This window comes from Cavia porcellus, unplaced genomic scaffold (genome assembly GCF_034190915.1).
Source record: "Cavia porcellus strain 051 isolate PalLab524CR breed Dunkin Hartley unplaced genomic scaffold, mCavPor4.1 scaffold_25, whole genome shotgun sequence".
Taxonomy (NCBI): Eukaryota; Metazoa; Chordata; class Mammalia; order Rodentia; family Caviidae; genus Cavia; species Cavia porcellus.
The window spans coordinates 45030998-45054558 of NW_026947508.1; the positions used below are offsets into that span (position 1 = coordinate 45030998).

General features: G+C 34.3%; 1 protein-coding gene across 4 annotated transcripts in view; it reads right to left on the reverse strand.

The window, feature by feature from the left end:
* The window catches only part of Faf1 (Fas associated factor 1), a 459740-nt gene that overhangs the window by 291645 nt on the left and 144534 nt on the right, over window positions 1-23561 (reverse strand). The window lies entirely within an intron of this gene.

A 23561-nucleotide genomic window follows, 5' to 3' on the forward strand; every position in this document is an offset into this window, starting at 1 on the left:
AGGTATCAGAAACCAACCGACAATACATATTTGAATAGGCAAACCTGAGGATTTACAGGGAAAGCAGGTTTTATGATGAAACTATAGGTTGAAATTTTATTTTGAAGAAATTAATCTGCCTGTTCTTATTTCTGCATCTATAAAATAGAGAATAATATTACTCATCATATCTAACCATAGAGTATGAGGATAAAAGCAAACAATGTATCTTAAAATAACTGAAAAGGCCAATGTATATTATCGGGAAAACAACTTACAGTACGAAGGAAAACACAACAGAATTATGGAATCACAGAATCTGTGTTGGTTCACAGAGCCAGAGAAAGCTTTGTGAGAGAGCTGAAAATTAAACTCAACTTTAAGTAAAGCCAGACTGTGCAGGACAAATCGAGAGGCAATTACACTTTATTCAGAAAAGGCAAAAGACTAAAAAGTAAAATTCAAAAACAGGTACAATGCCAATGAAAAACAGTGAGGAAACACATTTTTGCAGGCCCTTCATAAATCATTTTTAGGAAATAAATATGCTTATAATCAGACTTCTGTTACTATAATATTTTAAATACTGACTAAGCCAGGATGTACAAATTTGCACAAAAACACTTACATTGGGTTGCAGGTAATCTATAATTTTAGAATAAAGCACAACTCAATTATATTTATATGTAACTCCATGAATATAAAAATCTAATTATATGATATACATATATAGGAAATCAATTACATGCTAATAAAGTAAAATATAGCAAGAAAAAGAAAAAAAAAGCTTGCACTACATTGATTCAATGGAAACACAGTTGTCCAGTCATTTATGGTTTCAGTGACCTTTTCTTTTCCCCTGTCCTGTCCTTTCCTTTCTTCTCCTTTCTTTTTTCATCCCTTGGTCCCTTCCTCAGTCTCTCCATCCCTTTCTTTCCATTTGACAGTACTGGAGATGGAACTCAGGGCATTCTATCACTGAGCTACATGTATGGCCTTTTTATTTTTAGATTTGAGACAGCGTCTTATTAAGTTATCCAGGCAGGCCTGAAATTTGAGATTCTCCTGTCTCAGCCTCTTAGAATGGTGAGATTACAGGAAAGAGCCACTGCATCCATCTCTTGATGACATGTTTTACATAAAGGAAATTCCTATCTGAGCACTATAGATAGTGAATACCAGCAGAGAAACAACTCTGGTTTAATCTTACACTTGTGGAGTCACAAAATACATATAAGCCATATTTTTAAGTTAAATACATGTAAAAATTGCCTTTCCACTCATGGCTAACTGATACTTGTCTAATTCTGGAGACATGCATTTGTAGGACTATCCAGTAATTTCCTTTTAGAAATATACCTCTACCTGAAAAAACCTTCCTACATTCCTGAAAACACACTGAAGTTTCATGACTTAAAATAAGTTACTTAACATAAAAAAATAATAACTTAAAGTTCTAATTACTTTTTTATTTTATTTAATGAGAAAAAGAAAAAAACAGAAAAATGATACGTACAAGTTATACAGAATTTCAAAAAAAATAGACAGTAGGAAATCACTAGTTAATACATTACATATTGTCATCTTAGAAATAGTTGTTCAAGTTACAGAATTAAAACATATAAAGTGGACATTCAAACAGTGAGACTGCAAACAGTTCTGTTCAATGACCCAACAAAAACTCAGTAATATGGTTATCTATCTTATACACTTAAATACACATGCAGTTATATCCTTTACAACATTTCTTTTCCTCTCTTTTTTACAATAACAATTACACATTTTGGGTTTTATTACTCCCACAGTTTTTATTACTTTTCTTTTGAAGAGAATAAAATCAAATGTGACATAACAAAACAGAGTCAGTCAAAACAAAAGGATGGACATAGTACATAATGTAAAAAAGGAATACAAGGTGATCAACAATGGTTACCATAATGCCATTTTCTATCTTAAAAAGTATTGCCTATATCATCAGTTATAATAAAATTGAACAAAACAGTAAAAAACAAAACCAATAAAACCAAAACACTGGAGAAATTACAGAACTTCAAAAGAAGAGAATAGTCAAACCAGAATGGGCATCATAGTGAATCTTACTGTCCTCACAGTTGTTGCCTATATTCTCAAAGTTGGTACTATCAAGCAAAATAGAATAGAGGAAAATCAGTCAAAACAAGATGGTGAGAGCAATACAGGGTTTCAAATCAAGTTAATAGGAAATCAAAGTGGGTTACTACAATATATTCTGCTATTTTTATTGTTCTCTTAATTAAGATAAAAATAAATAAATAAGGAGATAAAAGAGGACATAACAACAAAACAGCACAGATCAGAACATAAGAATTTAAGCAAAATAGAGTTTCACCACCAGCTATCCCGACCTAAAAGTAGCTACCATAGTGTCTCTTTCTTTGAAATCTTTGAGTATAACTTTGCATACTGCAGCATCAAACATATCAAAACAATGTAAAAACCATTCAAGAGAAGAATAGTATTACAGAGTATTTAGAACCAATGATCAGAAAATGAACTGGTTTATGTATTATTTCCTTGTCTGTAAAAGTGTTTGTTTATATTATCACATATAATAAAATCCAATAAGATACAACATGTTACGACTGATGGAGACAGAAGAACAAAAGCTTGATGGGACTTCAAAACAAGATGATATTAAACCAGCACTAGCTATTATGATGTCTTGTTTTCTCCAAAATAGCTGTTTCTACCATCCAATCTTCTCTGCCTCATTTCCGTTGAGCTCTTTTTCTGTTGTTTGTTGTCAGTTTGTCTTCTTCCTTTTGCTTTCTGCTCCATTCATTGTGGCCTCTCTGCCACTGTTTCTGGAATCCTGGTAATTTTCTTTTTTTAGAATCTCTGCAGTATTCTCTGTAGAGTTGAATTGGTGGTTGAAAATTCCCCTAGTACTTCTTTATACTGGAAGCACCTTGTTTCTCTATTAATTTCTAGGGACAGTTGTGCATGATATATCAATCTTGGCTGGAGGTTATTATCTTTCAAAGCTTGAATTATTTCCCCGCACGTTCTTCGTGATTTGATGGTTTGTGCCGAGAAAGTCTGCTGTAATTCTGATGTGTGTTCCCTTGTAAGTGATCTGTTTCTTGTCTCTGACGGCTTTTAATATTCTGTTCTTATATTAGATTTCTGGAATTTTGACTATTATATGCCTGGGTGTAGCTCTGTTTGGGTTATAGGTGGCTGGGGTCCTGTATGCCTTATACATCTGAGGGTCTTTACCATTTGCTAAATTAGGGAAATTCTCTTGGCTTATTTCTGTGAATAGCTTTTGTAGTCCATTTGTTTGTGTCCCTACTTCTTCTTTTATGTTCTTAAGTTATAGATCCTCTTATCATCTTCTAGTCTTTGTATTATTGCTGTGTGTTTCCTTGTTATTTTTAAGAAGTTTTTCCTTTCATGCTCCCACATTACTAATCTGTCCTCCAGTTCAGATGATCTATCCTTAGTTTCTTTCAAGCTGTTATGCCAGCATTCAATAGAGTTTTTAGTTTCCTGGTATTCTCTTTGAACCTGCTTCACGTATTCTATGTTTTCTCTATTTTCTCCATCAAACAATTCTCCCCTTTTTTTCTGTTCTTCCATTCCACCATCTTTTTTTTTCTTGGCAGGTACTTAACATTTTTTAACTATTCTACTTATATCTTGCTTTACTTGGTTAAATATTTCACTTTTGAACTCGTCTATGAGGTCCCGGAGATATCACTTTATGTCTCTTGGTGCCGTGCCTGATATTGCATGTTTTCTGTTCTCATTCTCCTTTGCATTTACCTTTCTTGGATCAGTGTTCTTAGGATTGGGAACTGAGGACCCTTTCTTATTGCTCCTTCTTCCCATACTTTTTGTTCCTTCCATACAATCATATGTAGGAGGCCCAGTTTCTTTCTTTGTGGATTACATTTTGTTTGAATCGTGCCAGCTAGGTCTTCCCACTCACTGCAGTTTACTAGGGAGACATGGACCTGGGCAGCCTATGCTGGGCCCGCCCCTCCAGGTTAGTCAGTCTGCTGAAGGCTTCACTGCCATTAGGGCGCACTGCCAGGCACATGGACCTGATTTGGGCTAGCCTAGTGGGTCTTAGTCCACAGTGTCACCCAGCGCAAGCATTCCCCACCAATCCCGCTTGAGAGGGGAATATGTGACTAAAGTCACTGCAGCGTCCTGTTCCAGCTAGTTTGCCCAATCCCAGAATGTCCTCTGTTGGAACCTTCTCGTCTATGGAAAGGTCTCCGTTCCTCTCACTCACCGCAGGTCGATGCAGCTCTGCTCTCAATTCAGTTCACGGATTCCTGCTCTCAGAGCATTTGCATCTCTATCCCTGCTGGGCCGATTCAGATGCAGTGGTGGCAGCAGGAAATTCAGGCCACAGTTTCCAGAGGCGTGGGTTCCAGCATCAGCACTGAGACTTTAGCTGTTCCAGTCATAGCATTGGGATTGCATTTCCAGTTGGTTTCTCTCTGCTCCTGGGTTCAGTTCGCTCCTGGGTCAGCAACGTATATCTCCCCCTGCTTAGGATTCCCCACACCACACCATTCCTGGAATCTAAGCTGGCTATCTCAGAGAGCCTCTGTAGCTGCTATCTATCCACCATGTTCTCCCGGACAGTTCTAATTACTCTTTAGAGAAAAGATGGATAATATAAAGAAAACAAATAGGATTTTTTTCCCATGGGCAAAGAGCAATAGAAAACAAAACCAACTATCCAACTACATTCTACTCTACTGCCAAACTCCTAGCCTCTAAGCAATTCTACTAAAGCTTAATTATTCTATTCTCTTTATCTGATGAATTTAATTAGCTACCACATATGACTGAGAACATGAAGCATTTGTCCTTCTGTGCATGACTTATTTTACATAACATCCTCACCCATTTGACTGCAAATGATTGGATTTCATCCCTTAATTACTGATACTCCACTATGTGTCTATGTCACATTTTCTTTATCCATTCCTCCACCAATCAACACCTCCACAAATCTGTATGTTAGCTCTTATAGATTAATGTAATAAATGTGGAATGCAAGTATCTTTATTACCTTTGGATATATACCCAGAAGTGGAACACCTGTATCATATGGAAGCTCTATTTTTAGTTTCTGAAGAATCTCCATAATGGCAGAATTAATTTATATTCTCATCTCTTTCTCAACCAGGCATGATGGCAAATGACTGCAATCACAGCACTCTGGAAGCTTGAATCAGAAGGATCCTCAATTCAAGCCCAGCCTGGAAAACTTAGCAAGATCCTATCTCCAAATAAAAAAAAATTTTAAAGACATCTAGGGGATGTAGCTTAATGTGAAGGCTCCAAGTTCAATCTCTAGTACCACAAAAGCAAAACAAAAACAACTGCCTTCCCTTTTATATTCACCCTTGACAGTGAGTTTTGCTTTTCTGATTATAGTTTTGAACATCTTAAAGATAACTGTCTTTTTACAGTATTGCATTATGGTTTTAATTTGCATTTTCTGTGATACTGAGCATTTTTTTCCAGATACTTCTTGACCATCTGCACAGCTTCTTTTGAGAAATGTCTACTCAAATCACTTGCTGTAAGATGGAGTCTTGCTCTGTTGCTCAGGCTAGCTTTGGACTCTGAGGTTCAAGCCTCCTATCCCAGCTAGGATTACAGACATGTGCCACTGTGACTGCTATTTTGCTTATTTTCAAATGACATATATTTGGGGGAGAGTTTGTTTGCTTGTTTTTTTAGAGACAGGGTCTTACTAGGTAGTTCAGGCTGGCCTCAAATTCACAGTGATCCTCCTGCCTCAGCCTCCTGAGTACAGAGATTGCAGGCATATACCACCACACTGGATTTTTTTTTTTTTTTTTGGTGATAGTTTTTGAGCTTATTATATATACTGGATAGTAATCCTATCGAACGACAGTTTGCAAAGACTTTCTCCTGTTCTACAGGCTGTTTCTGGTTTTCCATATTATAAATAAAGCTGCGATTTAATATTAAGTGTGTAGCCCTCTCACGAACACATGTGTTGATCTCAAGTAAATACTAAGAACAGATTACTAGATTATAAGTGTATGTTTATAAAAAGCAAAAAAACCTGCCATACGGTTACCCATAGTGTTGTACCTTTCCAGAGTTCTAGTTCTATAAATCCCTAATCATGGAAGTTTTCACTTTCTAATTCGAGCTATTACAACAGATGTAAAGAGGTTTCTCCCTATAGTTTTAATTTATATCCCCTAATTAACTACTACCAATGAATTAACTGTGTGCTTCTTTGGCTACTTACATCTCTTTCTGTAAAGAGCCAATAATGTTATAAATGGACTTAACATGGTTCTTGACCTTAGGAAATACTTGGTCTTTAATTAGTTGTATGTATTTATAGCAATGTCCTTTGTTAATTGTCAAAAGTTCCTTTCTGCTCCTATTTTGCTGCTTGTTGGTTGTCTTTAAAGGAGCATCAAATGGCATTAATAGTTCTTCCTTTATCTACTGAAATAATCAAATGACATATTATACAAATATGGTGAATTACAGTGATGTATTTTAAATTGTTAATCAAATCTTGAATTCCTGGGTTAAAGCCTACTAGGCTTTGATATATGTGGGAAGCCCTGTAATTGGCTGCCACCTTATACCAGCAGGCCACTCCACCTTAACTCCCTTTAGGGAGTTAAGTTTGGTAGTTAAGCAACACCTTGCCTACCTAGCTTGTTTGGCCTGGCCTATTCAGGAATTATGCTAATCAGCACGCCTTATGAGCCCGTGGGAGAAATCTGAAAATTTGAATTAACCTATGACCCTCAGTCTTGCCACTGTTGCTAAGTTACCTGCTGAAGTGTCAGAACCCAAATCCCTCCTCCCCAATATCCTATATATTTGATACTTTTTCCTTGAATAAACGAGACTTGATCGTTCTTCATCTTGTCTCCGTTCTTTGCGTCTCTTGTTTCCCTTTCATCCCCACTCCCCCACAGGCCGGGACAGATATACATCTTTATTTTACTAGATTCAACTTGCAAATATACTGTAAAGAATTTATGCCTTTGTGATTATAAGAAATATTATCTTTATTTGCAATATCCTTGATTGTTTTCAGAATTAGGGTAAAACTAACCTCATAATATGAATTATGAAATGTTTCACCTTTCTCTGTTTTTTGAGAGATTGAACATATTTCTTCCTTAAATATTAGGTAGATTTCACCACTGAGGCCATCTGTCCTTTAGGCCTTCCTGCTGAAAAGGTTTTAACTATCAATGTATATGTGATGTAGAGCTATTTGGACATTTTATTTTTCTTCTCTAATTTTGGCAATTTGTAGCCTTAACAACTTTAAAGTTTACCCCAAGTGTCATTTGAGCAGCATATCTGTTTACGTTCTGTTTGGAGGATCACTCATATAGGTGTCATTTCAACCAGTCAGTCCTTACATTGAATAACTTTGATAAAATCGTTCTTTTTATAAACTCAAGACTTTTATAGGTAAATGGATTTAATTTGAGACCACATTTCATCAGTGAAATAAATCAGACTGGCATGTGTAAGATGCCCCTAGTGTGTGATGCTGAAAGAGTAAATAAGATCCAAAATTTACAACGGATATTATAAAAGAGAAAGAAACTGCTCAAAAGGAACTTGGATGGGGGAAAGGAGAAAAAAATGAAAGGGAAAAGACTACATATGCATGTGTGTGTGTGTGTGTACACGTGCGCGTGTGCACAAGATAGCTCAGATACTAATTCTACTAGTTCACTGAAAAGAACACTTTGTGCTTATATTGTTTGATCAATATATTATGTCAATATCTTGTAAAATAAGCAACTACTCTGAAGATAACAATATGCAATTTATTTACCAATGTTAATCTACTAACTTGTTTTGAAAGTCTGTGTAATTGTTTTTCATTTTTCCTGTTGTATTATATAAATTTACAAAATTTACAATTACAATTTACAATACAAAAATATGCAACTGCTGGTCACCTTCTTTTTAAATAGTTGGATTGGTAAATGGTTAAAATAATTTTTTTATCTTAAAATTTACTAACCTAAATTTCTTTATAATATTGGCTTATGGGGGCAACAGATACAACTCAATGGTAGAATATTTGCCTAGCATGAACAAGACCTTGGGTCCTGTCACCAGGATTACAAAAGAAAGAAGGAAGGGACACCAGACATAGAGGTTACACATGTAATACCAGCACTTGGGAAACAGACGAGAAGTCCAACAAGTTTGAACTATACCAAGACATGTCTCAAAAACAATAAAAAAAAAGAAAGCAAGGAGAGGGAAAACAGGGAGGGTGAGGAGGACAGAGGGAGAAGAGGATAGAGGGAAAATAGGAGAGAAAAAGAGAGGGAAGGAAAGTAGAAGGGAGGGAAAAGGCAAAGGAAAAATGAAAAACATTATTTTGTCATTGAGGTAATCTCTGTAGGCATCTCTTTCCCAAGATAAATAACTTTTTTTTCTTTTTCTTGTCTTATTCACAGTAGCAAGAGAACACTTTGTTATTAATCTTCTCCAAAAGGTACTTTTGTTCATTTTCCCTATTACTTACGCATTTTCTACTTTTACTGACTTATGTTTTTATACCAACTTTCCTTCTGTATGTTTGGGATGGATTTGCTCTTCTTTTTAAAATTTAACAACTTTATAAACTGCATATCTTTAAACTTCACAATTCAATAAATTTTGACAAATGGATCCAACAATGAAACTAATGCCATAATTGAGGTTATGCATTTATCCAGCACCCAAAGAGTCCTTACAATTCCTCCATACCACTCCCTACCTCCTCCCCCAAGGAACTATTAATTTGATTTCAATGACTATGGATTAGATGAATTTTGCAATAGTTTACATAAATGGAGTTGCAGATGTACTCGTTTTATCTGGCTTTTCTCATTCAAAATAAATTGTCTGAGATTCTCCCACATTGTTACCTAACAACAGTCTATTACTTTTACTATTAAATAGTATTCTATTGAATGGATATAAAACAATTACTTATTTGCTCAATGACCGCATTTAAGGCTGTTTCCTATTTAAAGCTATTACAAATGTAGTTGCTATGAACAATGATCTACATATCTTTGATAAACAAATTCCTTCATGTTTCTTGGGTAAGTACCTAGAAGAAAAAGAGCCAGTATATTCTTGCCTTGAAGTGTTAAGCCTTACCAAAAAACAGGTAAGCAGACATGGTGGCACATGCCTAAAATCTCAGTATTATAATCATAAATACTGGCTCATTTTCTCCTGGGTACCTCTTGTAAGTGAAATAATGCAATATATATCCTTTTGTCTCTGGTTTATTCCACTCAGCATCATATCTTCAAAATTCATTTGTTACAGTAAGCATCAAAACTTCATTCCTTTGAATAACATTCCATAGTATGTATATACCATGTTTTATTTATCACTTAAAACTGATCGACAAATGGGTTGCTTCGACTTTTAAGACATGCACCATGGGGCCAAAATTCATGTCTTGCTAATGGGCATCATGGATGGTACACTCATGATTGTTCCATCAGGCAGCTTTGTATTTATTTTATTAGTAAACAGACTGATAAAAAGTGATCAGATCCATTTGTACCACCAGTGATACAAGCCAACAGATGAGACAGTCAAGCATGTGCCACCAATGTCAACCCAGGGGAAGTGTTAGTAATGCTGATGTAGACAAATACCTACACTAGCATCTCTGCAATCCTACTTTCAATTCTTTTAGGTATATAATCATATAGTAATTCCATATAGCTCTTGAAAGACCAATATAATGTTTTCTATAGTAACTACACCATTTTATAATCCTGTCAGCAAATCATAAGGAATTTAATGTTCTATGGTGCTTGCCAACACTTGTTATTTTGTATTTTTAATAGCAGTCATTCTAATAAGCATGAAGTAGCATCTCATTGCAGTTCTTGTTTGCCTTCCCTAATGAGTCATGATGGTATTTCTCCATTATATTTTCCTGAGAGAAATATTTATTGAAGTTCTTTGTGTACTTTTTAATTGGACAGGTCTTTTGTTGTTCAGCTGTAGATTTTTACATTGCAGATTCTAATCCCTGATGAGATAAATGACCTGTAATATTTTTGACCATTCTGACAGTCGCCTTTTCGGTGCTCATAGGATCCTTTGATACACAATGTTTAAAAAGTCTGATTCAAAGGAACATTGTAACAAACATCCCTAGTCCCAGGTATTCAAAAAGCTAAAGACAGGAGGATCATTTAGGCAGAGGAATTTGAGGCCAATCTGGGTAATACGGACTCTATTAAAAAAACAAAAGCACTAACTCATTTACACTTGTTTTTGTCCTCTTTATTGCCTACAAAGAAAATTACCATCAAATCCAAAATAATAAAGCTTTTCCCTTATATTTTCTTCTCAAGAGTTTTATAGTTTTTACTCAACACTTAAGGTTTTTCAACCTTCTCTCGGTCCAGGAAGCGCTGCAGCTGCCACCATCTGGAGGAGGGAGCTGAGCTAGGCTGCAGCAGCCTGCTCAGGCTTTGCCAATGACCTTCTCTCAGCACGGAGACTACCGCTGCCACTGCCACCACCTGGGGGAGGCAACTGCGCTGCAGAGGAGGTTGGAGGCCTGCCTAGGCCACACAGGTGACCTTCTATCAGCCTGCAAAGCTGTGCCACCGAAGAGGTAGATGCCTGTACAACATCCAATCCCCAGGAGAGTTTCACATCCTTGCTCTGGGTGGTTGGGACCCGCTCAGCTTGCGGCCACATTAGATGGGGGTTGGCAGAATTCGGGCCTGCCTGGACTATGCCTGGTGGCCTTCATTCGGTCCAGGGAGCTTTGCTGCTGGAGCTGCACAACTTCAAGGGGCTTTAGGCCTATCTGAGCTGTACCTAGTAACCTTCTTTTAATCTCAGGCCTCCTGTTCAAGGAGGGAGCGATGCTACAGAGGAGTCCCAGGAACCCAAGACATAAGAGACAATTTCCAACATGTCCAGCGAAAGCTTTGAAACAACACTCGAAACACAGAAATATAGGAAAATGACAAAATGAAAAACGAAAATGCAATCTGAAACATCAAGCCCATCCCAAGAAAACCTAGAAGCCATATACATAGAAGAAAATATATGCCATATGCCTGAAATAATAGTAACTGAAATAAAGAAGCAACTCCAGGAAGCTTTAAAGGAATTCAAACTAGAAATAATCTCCCAGGTAAAAGAAGCAATGATAAAAGCAATGACAGAGCTGTTGAACACATGTAAAGAAGACACAGTTAAAAAATTAGAGGAATAAAACAAAAAAGAGTCCCTGGATGAACAATATAAGAAACAAACAGAATACAAAAAGCAGTTTCAAACAGATATAAAGAAAATCAAAAATTCCACTGAAAGTTATCAAAACTGCCTCAATGAAAGTGAAGATAGAATTTCAAATCTCGAAGACAAGATTGCATCTAGTGAACAGGAAAGAAAAGATCTCTTAAAAAAACAAGGAATCAGGAAATAACAATTCAACAGCTGCAAGACGGCTCAAAGAAAAACAACATAAGATTGATAAGGATAAATGAAAACAAAGAAGATAACACAAATGACATCAAGAGACTATTTACAGGAGCAATAGCTGAAAATTTCCCAAACATGAGAATGGAAACTGACATTAGGATTAATGAAGCATATAGAAATGCTCCAAATAGTCTTAACCAAAACAAAACTACACCCAGACATAAAATAATTAACCATTCCAGAAATCCAACATAAAAATAGAATATTAAAAGCTGTCAAAGAGAAAACACAGATCACCTATAAAGGAAAGCCTATCAGAAACACAGCAGACTTCTCAGCACAAACAATGAAGTGAAGAAGAGCATGGAGTGAGGCATTTCAGAACCTAATGGAAAATGACTTCCACCCTAGACTGATACACCCAGAAAAACTATCCTTCAAAATCAATGGTGAAATAAGATACTTCCATGACAAAACAGCTGAAGAACTTCATGATCACCAAGCCAACCCTGCAAAGAATACTGAAAGACAGTTTAGATACACTTAGGAAAAAAAACACTAAGCAAAGCAGACAAACAGAATGGAAAGACAAAGATGCAACAGCAGAAGATAACAAGTCAACAATAAACCAATATATAACAGTTATAGCATTAATGTAAAAGGTCTCATTCACCAATTAAAAGAAACAGACTGGCAGAATGTTTCCATTGGCTCTATCATGTTGTACCTTATTAGATTGTATTACGTGTGAAAGTATAAACAAATTTTCTATGGAAAATGAGATAATATAGTAGCCATTGTTTGTTTTCTGTTATTTGGTTCTGGGTGCCCTGCAATACTCTCATTCTTTTCAATGTTTTTATACTATTATGCTATGTTTGATACTATTGTATATGAAGTTATACTCAACTATTTCAAAGAAAGAGACATTATGGTAGTTACTGTTAATTACGAGTTGTCTTCTGGTGAAATACTGTGTCGCTTACATTGTTCTATTCTGATAGGCTTTGTTATGTACTGTTTTGTGTTAATCTCTTTAAAATAAAATTTTTTAAAAAAGGTTTTTGATCTTTTTTTTTCACAAACTGCTGAAAAGGATATAAACTCAGAATCATAAAATATTTCCCTCATATCTTCTTCTAATAAGATACATTAGTTTTAGCCTTAACTTAGGTTTATAAGTCTATAAACTAGTATACTGGTGATTGCAAAACAAACTACTCTGAAGAGTAAGTTAGCAGAATATACCTAGAACATTAAAAAATGTCCATTTCCTCTGACCGGTATTATTCATGTAGACAGTTGCATTACAGAAAGACGTCTGTCTTAAGTAACAATCACTGAAGTTCAAGGAAATTCATCATGGAATATGAGAAAATTCACACTAACCAACAGCATAAAATAGTCCAATGATAGTCCAATTTTTTAAAAAAAACTATGGAGAAGCGAATTTTAAATATATACAATGTGATTACGATGCACAAAAGTAAATAACTCATCAACTATAATCTAATAACTTTACAAAGCATATATCATAGAAGAAACAAACTAAATGAAGAAAAATGTTAACTCTAATTTAAAAAATTACTGGCAATATGAAATTTTTTATTCTGCCTACTTTATATGTTTTAGACAATAACTGGAACAGGTATAGGGCAGTCAATTTTAAAACAGAGGTAATATCTATATTTGAATTCACAAAATAAAAGATGAACTAAGCACCTAACATGCATGGAGAAGTTTTATTTTATATGCTAGACTTTAACCACATATACAGAGTAACACAGGATACGTATTACAAATTTTAACCAACAAAATAATCTAATAGTAGAGCAAAGAATTGATCAGGGAACAAAAAAGGCAAAACCTATTAGTGGAGGCTACCACCACAGGAAGAAAATGTGTATGGCAGCATAAACTTTCATCGGTAGAAATGGATGACTCATGAAACAGTAATCTTTTAAAAAGACTAAATGTTTCTCAAGATATAATTTTTAAATCAATGTCATCAAAATTACCTACGTTACTTCATCAAAATTACGTTTGTCACCTGATTTTTTTTTTAAAAGAAGCTTTATGGTTCTATGCCTTTATAAAATTAGAATCTAAAACTATGACTCTATCCCAGTGATTACACATGTAAAGACATTCCACTCCCACTGATAGCTAACTTTTATGCATATAAAATTAAAAAGATTTCTATGAGATTTAATAACTAATAGAACCTGAGAATTACATTGCTGGAGAAATAGAACAAAAGCTTTTATATCAAGTCTGTGCATAATACCTCCTGTTGCTGTGGGTTCTCCAAATCAGTGGCCTTGCCACAGAATCTGTTTCACATTAGTTTAACATAAGTATCACTTCTGCTAAAACATACAAAATTTGATGAGATTAGACATAACAAACATATGATCCCATGAAATAAGTGTAACAGTCAAGATAAAGAATATTTTCATCTTCAAAAATGTTATTCTGTGTCTTTTACAGCCAGTCCTGTTCCCAATTTCCAACTCTAGCAACTTGTCATATAAATGAAATTTGATACACCAGGTTTAGTGTATGGTTCTTTTCACCTTAAAATGTTGTGAGATTCATCTACATTGATGCCTTGCCTATGTTAAGAGTCTGTTCTTCTTTTTTATTGCTAATAACTATTCCTTGCATGGCTGCTATCACAATTATTTAACCACTCAGTACCTGATACACAATTAAAATGTTTCCATATAGGATCATTACGAAAAAAGCTGCTTTGAACTTTCATTTGCAAGCTTTTGAACGTACATGTTTTTATTTCCCTTCAGTAATACCTAGGAATATAATTACCAGATCATGCCTTAAGTATATATTTCAACTTATGACACAAACTGTTTTTAAAACTGTGTTATTTTACATTGTTGCCAGCAGTATATGGAGTTTTCCAAAAGTTTTGCATACTTGCCAGCCTTCGGTACTTAATCTTTAATTGTAAGCATTCTAACACATATATAATTGTAGCTCGCTATGATTTTCATTTATATTTCCCTTAGGACTAATGGTGCTGATCTTTGTATATGATTTTATTATTCCTATATGCTCTTTAATGTTGGAACTGTTTTTTTAAATTTGGTTCTTTGTCCTCTTAAGTTTAATGTTGAGTTGTTGCTGTTGTTATGAAAAATTTTAATGTGAGGATTTTTATTTTGGGCAATTATTTGCAAATTAAAGATGCCCACATATGACATATCATTTGGTCAATGTGACAATATTGTAAGGTATAAAAAGTTCTCAGTTTCAAAAGCAAGAATTAATGCACAGAGGAATTAAAGAGCCTACTCAAAATTGAAGTAGGGTTGTAAGCCTTAGCCTAAGGTACTATGCATTAGACCACACAAAAAAGTACTTAAAATACAAAAGGATAATGCTGATTATTAATAGCACAACTTAAGTCAGAACTACTAAATGTTTCATTTAATCCTTGAGGCCAAAACTCTTAGCTATGTGTATAACGATTCTACTAGAAGACTGAAGTCTACATTTACACCCAGCATATTCTTTATGTATTAAAGAGACAAGAAACTGCAGGTTAGCTTGTCTTGGTTTTAGAAAGTTCCCTTTTCTCTCTGTGAAGAGACATAATTAATGGTCATTTAGTCTAGATTTTTAAAAAATGTTTCATTAGTACATGTTTTCTCTATATAATGATTAGATTCATCAAGAAGTTGGCACATATACACCTTATTTTTATTTCCTGTCCCTCCTGTCCTTACTCCCTCTCCCCCTCCATCTCAGATTTTTTCCTATTATTTTGCATTTTGCTCTTCAAATTGTTTATATGTACTCTGAGATTTTAATATAGGAGAAATTATGCAACATTTAAACCATGAGTCTGATTAATACCACAGCATTATAGTCTCAAGGTGCATCCATTTTCTAACAAATAACTCAAAATTTTCCTTCTTTATAGCTGAGTAATATGAGTAATACACATATACATGTATGTGTGTGCACATGTGTACATATATGTATATTTGTGCATGTATGTGCATAGGTATGCATGTATATACATATGCATATGTACATATATATGCATACATGTAACAGATTTTCTTTAGAGACTCATCACAATAGACATATAGACTCTGTCCAAGATTTAATAGTACTTCTATGAACATTAATATGAATATATCACTATAATATGATCTCACTTCTTTCAGGAAGCTACCTCGAAGATGAATACCTGGATCAAATGGAATTGTTATTTTCAGTTTTTGAAGAATCTCCATACTGATTTCAATAGTGGTTGTACTGACTGACATTTATACCAACAATATAGAAAGGTTCCCTCTTTTCCTGCAGCTTCTCGTCATTTGTTATTATTTGATTTCTTGAAGATAGCCATTTTTTCTAGAATAAGATGGAATCTCATTGTGGTTTTAATATGCACTTCTCTCATGGCTGAAAATGCTGAATATTTTTTCATGCATCTATTAGTCATTTATGCCTCTTCTGAGAAATATCTACCCCTTACATATTCCCATTTTTGATTAAGTGTTTTATTTGGGGTAATCTGATATTTTTTAGTACTCTATCTTCTATATACTAGTCCTCTGAGAAGTAGCTGGCTGAAAAAAAATTTTTTTTGTGGGGGGGAGGGTTAGGGGATGGTCTTTCTGAGATAAGATGCAGTTCAGGTTGGCCTTGAGCTCACTTTGTGGCCGAGGCTGCACTCAAACTTGAAACGATCCTCCTGACTCAGCCTCCTAAGTGCTAAGATTACAGGCATGCACCCCTACATCCAGCTGTTCTTTCCATTCTGTAAGTTCTTTTTTCACTGTACTATTGGGTGTTCTACAGTGAAAAAGCTCTTTAATTTGATATACCAATTTTTGATTCTTGATGTTATTACTTGTGAACTTAGACCCAAAAATCCTCAAAATATATTGGCAAACCCTATGCAACAAATCATCAAAAAGATCATCCAACATGTTCAAGTAGATTTCATTCCAGGGACACAAAGATGGTTCAACATATGCAAAAGAGAATGTAACATGTCACATAAACAGAAACTAGGAGAAAAATCATACAACTATCTCAATAGATGCAGAAACAGCCCATGACAGAAAACCAATATGTACTCATGATAAATACCTTGAAAATATATATATCGATATCTAGATATATATCTATAATATCTAAATCTAAATAAAAGTCATTTATGACAAACCTATCACCAATATCATAGTGAATGGTAAAAAAAAAATGGAAAACTTTCCCTCTAAAACCAGGATAAACATAAGGATATCTACTATTACCATTTCTGTTTAATATGCACTCCAAATATGCAGAGCAGATAAGGGAAAGAAAGAAAAGATATATGAATAGGAATAAAAGAAGTCAAATTATCATTGTGATTCTGTACACAGAAGACCAAAAAAACTCCCACCAAACATTCTAAGAATCAATAGCCAATAAAAAATGAACACAGAAGAATCAATAGCATTTCTTTGTATCAAGAAAGAAATTAGGAAAACAATACCATTCACAAAAGCACCAAAAAAATAAAATACTTAGGAATTAATCTAAGAAAGTGAACAACAAAAACTACAGTACTCAGAATAAAGTGATCTACAGAGGACATCAGAAACTGAAAGATATCTCTTGTTCTTAGATATACAGGACCCATACTACCAAAACAACAATACTTCCAAAAGTGATATACAGGGGCCACAGATATACCTCTGTGGCACAGTGCTTGCCTAGCAAGCCCAAGGTCATGAGTTCAAATCCCGTTGATACACAAATTTATCACAATCCCAATCAAAATACCAATAGCATTCCTCCCAGAACTAGAGAAAACAAACCTATACCTCATACAAAACCAGAAGAGATTCACAATCGCAAAAGCACTCCTGGTCAATAAGAGCAAAGCAAGAGATCTATCAGTTATCTGATCTTTAACAAAGGGTCCAAAACACATACTGAAGCCAAGATAGCCTCACTAACAAATGACGCTGGGAAAACTGGCTATTGATGTGTTCATTTTTTGGTGCTATTGTGAATGGAATTGTTTTCCTAATTTCTATCTCAATGAGTTTATTATTGGTATGAAGAAATGCTATTGATTCTTCTGTGTTCATTTTTTGTTACGTTATACTTCTGAATTTGGTTATTAATTCTTACAATGTTTGGTGGAGTTTTCTGGGTCTTCTATATTGAATCTAGATCCATGTCTCTCACCAAGCATTAAACTAAAATTGAAATGAATCAAAGATCTGAATGTTGAAGCAGAAACAATCTATTAGAAAATAAAGTATATAGCTGGGGATTTGACTCAGCGGCATAAGCACTTGCCTGCCAAGCGCGAGGTCGTAAATTCGATCCTCAGTACCCAAAAAGAGGAAAGAAAGTACATAAAATTTGAAAATCTCAGCACAGGAAAGGTCTTTCTGAACAGAACCCCAACTGCATAAGAACTAACATCAAAAATCAACAAATGATATCCTATCAAATTAAGCTTCTTCACAGCAAAACAAAACAGAAAGAAACAACAAAGTGAAGAGACAACGTATAAAAAGAGAAAAAGTGTAAGTTATTCCTCAGACAAGACTAATATCTAGAATATATGAAAAACTAAAAATACTAAGACCCCCATTATAAAAGACCCAATCAAAAAAAGTAACTAAATTAAATAAAATCATCTCACAAGAAATACAAATAGCCAACAAATTTATGAAAACATTTTTTTTTTTTTTGGTCTTTTTCCTTTTTATTGGTACCAGGGATCGAACTCACGACCGCCTGCTTGCAAGGCAGGTGCTTATGCCGCTGAGCTAAATCCCCAGCCCCCATGAAAACATTTTCAACACTACTGCATTAGAGAAATGCACATTAAAGGAACACGAGGATCCCATCTTACTCCAGAAAGAATGATTATCATCAAGAAATCAAATAACAAATGCCGGTGCGGCTGTGGTGAAAAAGGACCCCTTGTACATTGTTGATGGGAATATAAACTAGTTAAAACCACTACAGAAATCAGTATGAAGATTCCTCAAAAAAAAATACAAATAGAAATTTCATTTGACCCAGTTATATCGCCCTTGTAGGTATGTTCCTCAAAGAGCTGAAGATATCATATCACATTACACTGATACATGCTGTTATAATTTGTGTCTAAATTTCCCCCCAAAGCCTCATGTGGTCTCAGGGCTTTTTCAGAGGTGGCTGAATCTAGAATGCATGCTGCTAGGAGTAAGGGTGTGTGATTAGTAAATGAATTCACTGATTGGTTTGGCATAGTTCTGCCTAAGAATAAGGGTATGAGTGCTACACCTGCTCTAGAACAGTTAGTCTGCACATAATACAAGGAACAGAAAGAGTCATCTCTCGCTTGTTTGCTTGCTTGCTTGCTTGCTTTTGTTGTCTTCTGCCACATGAACTATTTCTCCTCTGGAATGCCCCTCTGTCCCTCTGCCAAGCAACCCTGCCTTGGACCTAGTCAATTATGGACTGAAACCTCTACAAACTGTGAGCTAAATAAATCTTTCCTCTTTTAACTTTGGGTGCCAGGTATTTTGTTTCAGCAACAAGAAAAGTAATTAAGACATATGTATACCCATTTTATATCAGCACAATTCTTAATGGCTAAATCTCGGAAGTGGCCTATTTGTCTACCCACAAATGAATTAATAAAAAATGTAATCTTTATACAAAATAGAGTATTACTCTGCCATAAAGGACAAACTGTAGAAAAATACAAGCTCCTTGAGACTATGATGTCAAATGAAATAAGACAAACATAAGGGCTTAAATTTCAGTTTTTCTTATATGAGAATAAAGTAAAAATAAAGAGTAACGTAAAAGACAGATAACAACATGAAGATACATCTTTTGTGAAGGCTAAGAGCACCAAGAGACAAAATGGAGAAGTAATGGAAGGAAAAGGGATGAAAAATAATTATGCATTACATATATGTAACAAATTCCCAAGAGGAATGTAATAATTTTATATTGCAAATATGTGATAAGAAAAAAATTAAAATTAAAAAGGACACAAGATTAGATTTGTTAAAACTATATAGCTTATATATACATGGTTACTATTCAGCCTTAAATATGAAATTATTTTATTCTTTTGAAAGTATCCCATAAACATATGCAATTAATAAATGACAATTTTACAATATGAAGTTCGATTAAAGAAATATTTCTAATGAGTAAGTAAAAACAAAATAAGAACATTTAGACTTAACATGCTGCTTATTTGAGTTTTAAAATGACTGAATTATTTGGGGTGTACACAATTGTTAGCATGGAGGCAAAAGACATCAATTTTCACATGAATCAAACAATAATACTCACAGACAACACTTGCCGTCTATCCTCTCCCAAAATACAAATTATAACTAATTTTTTTGTCATTTCATGTTCAAAATATCTTTCTGAGGTAAATAAGATGGTTCTTCCTTGCTTCTTTTGTGTGTATTAATAACAAAAACAGTAGTCAGTGTTCATAAAGCATGGATAAAGAATACAGAGGTTAAGGCTTTTGCCTAAGATTACACACTATCTGAATCAGAGAAAAATCAGAAACTGAGTTTATAAATTGTAAGCAAACAGTGATTTAAAATAACGTACATCACTTTTTCAGACTGAGAATGTGCTTCTTAGTGCTTTAAATTTTTCTACATTCTGACCATTTTAAATTCAAATGGAATCCAATATAATAGCACCTTTGACAAAGTACATTAAAAGCACGTAAAAAAAATAAAGCAAGTAGTCAACAATAAGATCCTATTTTTCTGTTGCATTCCATAAACAGAACTAAGTATTTTCAACAGACCCAGCAAAAGCAGGTTTGTTCACAGCATTGAGACTAAACAAATTCTATTAAACAAATACATGTATATTAGGCTACATCTATCATTAGACCTTGGAAGCCCAGTAATACATAATACTAACTGTCCAGGAGATTGCACTACTGTATATTAGAAAGTATTTATGGAAGGACTCCGTCTTTAAATTTATTCAGCAGTAAGAAATGCAACTCAGAAGTTCTGGTGATAAATGAAAATACAGTAATAAACAGAACACTAAAAACATTTACATGTCAATGGAATCTCCACTAGATGTCACTCTGATATAAATTCCTCGGCTTCCTTTAGCCTAGCTCTCATACCTTGTTGCATTTTCCTTATAATAACATGAAAAGCTACACTAAGCATCTCTTTGCATTTTGAAGTTTACATATATATAGCTATAACAAAAACAGTATTTATGGAATTCCCAAGTAACAGTAAGATGGCCTGCAACAATAAAAATTAACACTGCAGGTCTACAAAATTTAAAGTACTTTTAATGCTCTAGGGTAATGAGCTCATATATTCATATTATATATTATAAATTCATTCAATGTATTCATTCTTCCTTAATAGAGCTATGCCTTTTTTCAACAGCTGTAATGCTGTACCACACAGTGACCCTCCAGAAGAAATTTAAAGAATAAGACTTGGTATCAAAATTTAAGAAGTTAATATTCACAAAGGAAACCCAAAACACAAGAGAAAGCATACACTGTTTTAACACCCATTTTAGAGTATGTACAAAATTTTATAGCACCAAAGGGGTGGTACAAGATAACCACAGCAGTGGAAGTTAAGAAATTCTTCATATAAGAGGACATATTTATATGAGATGCTAATAGTTCAGTAGGAGTTTCTGAAAAAGTTTAAGCAAGAAATGGCAAATCAAACAGTATAACACAGGAGACAGGGAGCCACTTCAAAGCATATGAGGAGACTGGTATTTGAGAAAGATTATTTAAGGGCAACTTTAGAAAACAGAGAAAGAAAAAAACAAAGAATAGAGAAATTATCTTAACAGCTCATGAAAAAAATTAGTTTCTGAACAGTAACAAAGAAGATAAAAATTCAAATGGAACTGTGATGCAATTGACAAAATGTTTATCAAAGGCAGTGAAAGAAAAAAACAGTTCTATCAAGTCCCCAAAATTAATTCTAAATATGCTTTCCAAAGTAATACTAGCAGAGAACAAAGAGAAAGTACAAGACATGAGTCTCTGATTGGCATACATTTTAAAACTGAATAATTACAATCCAGAATAAATATAATCAGAACTGTCAAGTATGAAGAGATTCTTATCATTACAGTATATGGCTCATAATCTGAGTCAACTTTATGGTATGTTTGCAACTATTTTGTTATTTGTTTTCTCAAACAAAATGACAACTTTACCATTCCTGCTCTATCACATTTTCAAGTTTATTTTTACAGTTGATAATAAAATCAACAATTTACAAAACATGATCCTGACATATTCATTTATATAATTTTATGATAAGGCTTTAAAATATTTCCACGTTCTCCGTATTATAATTAAAATTCAATATTAACTAATATAATTCAGAGAAGCCACAGTTTATTATAAGCATCTAATTTGGATATAAAATGCCCTTGAATAATATTTCAGGAACCAGACCTCTTCATCTCCTGGAAGGCCTCCATGAAATGAGTAGCTCTATTTTATGACACGTTCCCTGCCAAGATGCTCTGTTTTACCAGAGTTCCAAATAAATGGGCACAAATGACCATGGACTGAAACTTGAGACTGTAAGTAAACAGTAGTGAAAAATAATGCATTATTCTTGTAATGACCAAGGGATTTTACTCATTTAACTAAGTTGTTCAACTATTCAAAATATCCATGAACATCCAGTATACAATAATAATACAGTCACTTAACATTGAAGTGAGACACTGTTCATTCATATAAATTCAACCACGTGCAACATAGTAGCAGTTAAAATGTATTCAATATTGGGTCCCATTGCAGTCCTACACCCAGGTAGTACCAGGGATTGAGTCCAAGGCTATTTAATACTCTTCCACTAAGTTACATCTCAGCCTTTTTTAAATTTATTTCCTTAATTTTTTATCAGTATATGGTTGTATTAGAGAACAGTGAAACAAGTGGAAAAGTGGTACATGTGAGTAGCATGTCTTGCTTATTTTCAATCCCACTTCCTGCCCCCTGCCTGATTCTATTCCTTACCTACAAAAGTCTATCTTCTAGTTTCCCATCACTCCTTTATTTATTTATTCATTTATTTATTTATACTTTTAAGTTTTTCATAGAAAAGAGTCCATACAATATTTAACTTTCTGAGTTTGGCTTCTTATGCTTAGCATGATGGTCTCAGATTTCACCCATTATCCTACCAATGTCATGATTTCCTTTTTCTTCATTATAACTGAATAATATTCCATTGTATATATATATACTATATTTTCATTTTCCAGTTGATAACCATCTATGCTGTTTTCAGAGTTAAGCTATTGCTAATTACATTTCTAAAAACATGAGGATTTATGTATCACTCTAGTAGTACCCTCAATTCTTTGGGAATATACAAAAAAGACACAGTCTTTTTTGGGTCAACAGGAATTCCTGGGTCAGATTCCTGGGTTAACAGGAATCTCTCTCTCTTGCGCTCTCGCTCTCCCTCTGTGTGTGTGTGTGTGTGTGTGTGTGTGTGTGTGTGTGTGTGTGTGTGTGTGTGTGTGTGTTAGGAGTCTCTACAATGATTTCCACACTGGTTGTATTATCCTGAATGCCCACCCACAGTGCAAAACAGTTCCCTGTTCCTAACATGATTACCAGAATTCAATTTTTTTTGTGTTCTTTAAGACTGCCACTCCTACTAGGATAAGATGTAATATTAAGTTATTTTGATATGCCTTTCCCAAATGGCTAAAAAATGTTTTTCATATACATACTGGTCATTTGTACTTTTTTGAAGAAGTATCTATCCTGTTTGCTTGCTCATTTTTTTGAACTAGTCATTTGTTTGGGGGGGATTACTTTTTGGGGTTCTTTAGATATTCTGGATATTAGTCCTCCATTAGAACAGTAGCAAAAACTTTTATCTCATTCTTCAGCACATCTTTTAAGAACATTGATTAGTTCCTTTGCTGCATAGAAGCTGTTTAATTTTATGTAATCCCATTCATTCATTCTTGATATCTTGTGCCTACTGGGGTTTTATATTCTATTCAAGAAGCCTTTGCTTCCCCTA